The following is a 3,668-nucleotide window of genomic DNA, read 5'->3' on the forward strand; positions in this document are numbered from 1 at the left end:
GGGCTATGTGGTTATCCACTGGAAATAGAGTGTAGGAATTCTAAGGCACCAACATTACCACCACCAGCTTCTGAAGAGAAGGGAGATTCTGGGTTATCCTTTGAATTTGTTCGGACAACAATTTTGCCAGGATATGTTAGTGGGCTAGTAGTTGGATTTGTTGCTGGGTATATTCTTTTGGTGAAGAAGCAATTTTGTTTTATGAAGATTTTGCATCAGTGGAAAATGAAAAGGAGATCATCAGTTAGAAGGAGAAGGAGGAATAGGGGATTTAGAGGTTGAAGTTTAGAGAAATTGCCACATCAATACATCATGGCGGGCAAGATAGACTACAAGGATGAAAATAATTGAGTGTCTTCACTTGTTGAATCGTTTTTTGTATTAGCTGCTATCTCTATTTATTTTTTTTTTCTTTTTAGTTGTGTTTTTGTTTCTATGTTTATGTCTTAGTTTTGTTACGGTTTGTATTTGTATTTTTTAATGGTTTTCCTTCCACATGTTCAATGCAATAAAAGTTGTAAGTAGGAATATTTCGTTTGTTTTCTATTGGTAAGAGTTTTAACGAATTAAACGTCTTCTAAATGTTAATTGATTTATCAATTAAGATAATTAAAATTGATGATCAAGAAAAAAAATTATTTTTACACTTGGCAACGGACCTAATTAACTTAAATACATGGTAATGGGACAAACGAGTATTGCCAAAAGAACTATAATACATGGAAAGAATGAGATCTTTGTAAATTGCTTTTTTGAAGACATTTGTTGTAGGTATCACATTACTAGTTTATATAGAAGAAGCAGAGAAGTGGAAGAAGAGGAAACATAAGAAGCAGAGAAACAGAATTTATATAGAAGAAGCAGAGTAGTGGAAGCAGAGAAGCAGAATGATGGGTCAAGTCAAGTTATATTTTGAAATTAAATACTGCATGGATTTGGGTTTAAGAAAAACGAGTTTAATAAAATGTTCTGATGACATCGAATGGTAAAATTAAAATGCACTCAATTATCAGTTTTTTGTTTTTTAATTTATTTATTTTCCATGTCTCCAAAATTCTTGAATTACAAGGTTTTCAGCCAAATAAGGAATCCATTTCCACTAAGTGTTCCATAACATGCCCGAAACCATAATCACCTACTTCCCCACAACCACTCTTCACCGTGGCCCTCTCTCTCTCTCTCTCTCACTTTCATAATTCATTATTTGCCGGTCAAATAACCAAACCGTACCTATCTCTACCTTCTTCCCCCGATTTAATGCCTTATATAAATGTGTATGTACAGAGTAGTAAGCAGGTGTACTAAAGTTTAACAAAGAACTGGTATGCTTGTAGCAAAAGTTTGCAACAATTAAGCTTTTTATTTTATTGAATAAGATGTAATCATTTATTAGATGAAAATATTTTAGTGTCTTTTACGCAGCTTTTGATTTTTGTTTTGCATTGACATATATATATTTATATATATATATATATATATGTATTAAACAGAAAACACAAAGACTTGGTCACGAAAGTCACCAACATACTTTTTTAATGTCCCTTTTTCTATAATTTTTACATGTTACAATAAAAAAAAATTTAATTTATATAGTTGATTTCGCCCGTCCAGGGTCCAAATACAGAAGAAAATAAAAATAAAAGCAAAAATCCTAGCATGATAATTTGAAATTACTTGGTTCGAATTTCTTTTTCCTTTTCAATTCTTATACAGTTTAAGTCGGAATACTTTGAAATTAAAAATGAGTGCATGAAAGCGATATTTAGGATGAAGGATAGGATATGAAGGAAATTGGAAGAGAAAATAAAAAATAATAATGAGTAACTCAATAGGCAAAACAGAGTGCTAATGCCAAAATTGTTGTGAAACTCTGGAGCTGATATTATCAAGAGTATTGGCTGATATTATCAAGAGTATTGGCTTTTTATTTTTAGTTTATTTATTTATTTATTTATTTTTTTTAAATTCAAGAGTCAGGCCTCTGCTACTCTGTTGTAGTATGCCTATTTTTTTTAATCTCATAAATGGGCATGGAAGCTTCAATGTAATAGTAACATTATTTTTGTCTTTTATTTTTTAATCGAGTTCAAACAAAACTGATTTGAGATTTTTAATTTTTAATTTTATTTTTCTTCTTCCTCTTTTGCGCACGCATGTGTTTGCAGGCCATTGCATGCAATGTGATCCTTATTACTCATTCAGCATGTGAGGTATGAAACAGAGTGCTCTGCTCTCTAAGATTTTAAATGCCTTCTTCATTTATATTTTAAGAGTATTTTTTTTCTTTTTTTGGTCATGTAATGTTTACATGTTTATGAACTATGATTAAAGAAGAAATATTAATAGAAAAGATTTTGTAGGAAAAATGTACTGATCATGTAGAAGGGAAAGCCTACTTGTGTTATCCTTATAATGAAATATTTTCATTCATCATGAACATATAGGACAATAGATATATGAAATGGTGAAAGGGAACATATGGGCACCATCTCCCAGAAAAACTTCTGCTTTGCATGAGGTGGCTAAAATTAAATGAAACCAAACAATTTTCAGCATGGGTTAAAAGTAAAATACATACAGATCATATTAATCAAACTGAAACTGAGAATCTGCTTCTAACACCATAGACCAGGAAGAAGTCCCTTGTTTTTGAAATCAGTCTGTGCACACTAATTTCCTCTTTTTACTCATCAACCTTGGTTCATGCCAACCATATTATAGCACAACTAGAGTTTCCTGACTAACCAATTTCTTGTTTATAATATCGCCATTTCTTTTATTATTCACATTTCTCTTCTTTACTGCAGAATTTAAGTTCTCGTTTGGCTGAAAAGCATGTTGCTTATCCTCCAATATCTTCACCACCTGTTCTTTCTAGGTTTGGATAGCTTTAATCTGTTCTTTCTCTTAATAAAAAAGCTGTTATTGGCTAGTAAAATTGCCAATAATTAAATATGTAATATCCTTCTTGGAATTTTTTTTTCTCTTGTTTCTTATCAGCCACTACAAGAAAATGTACCTTTAGCGACGAAATTTTTACCGACAAAAAATATAGTCGCGAAAGAAACATTTACCAGCAAAAAAAACATTTCTCGGTAAAAACTATATTTATGGCGATGAAAAATTAAAATTGCAGGCAAATGTTATATTTTTACCAATGATAGAAGAGTTTCATCGGTATTGAATAACTTTTACAGGTGATTTCTTACTTTTGTTGGCAAAAATATAACTATCTACCGACAAAATTTAAAATTTGTTGACAATAGAAATAAAATTTTACTGCCCATTATTTTTCTCTCCATCTCCATTGCATCTCCTCCTTTCTCTTTTTTTTTTTTTTTTTTTTCTTCTGTCAAAATCATTTTCCACCGCAAACCCACTTTCTTCCTTCAAAACCTGGGTTGAATCAAATCAGCTGGTCTTTGCATCTCTAAAGGTTGAAGCAAACCCATTTTCTTCTTCAAATTTCACTTTGAATCTTTTCAAATGTCTCTTTGATGTTCTGATCATCGGTGGTGGAGTGAGTTCTTGGAAGATGACAGAGATAGCATCTCAGGTGGTTACTGTTGCAATGCCGATCGTTGAAGGTGAGTGTTCTTTAATCACGGAGAAGAACTCCATCAGAACATAAAGAACATGCAAAGTATACGTCAGAACTTACTACCATG

Source organism: Ziziphus jujuba, chromosome 9 (assembly GCF_031755915.1).
Source record: "Ziziphus jujuba cultivar Dongzao chromosome 9, ASM3175591v1".
In the NCBI taxonomy this organism is placed as follows: Eukaryota; Viridiplantae; Streptophyta; class Magnoliopsida; order Rosales; family Rhamnaceae; genus Ziziphus; species Ziziphus jujuba.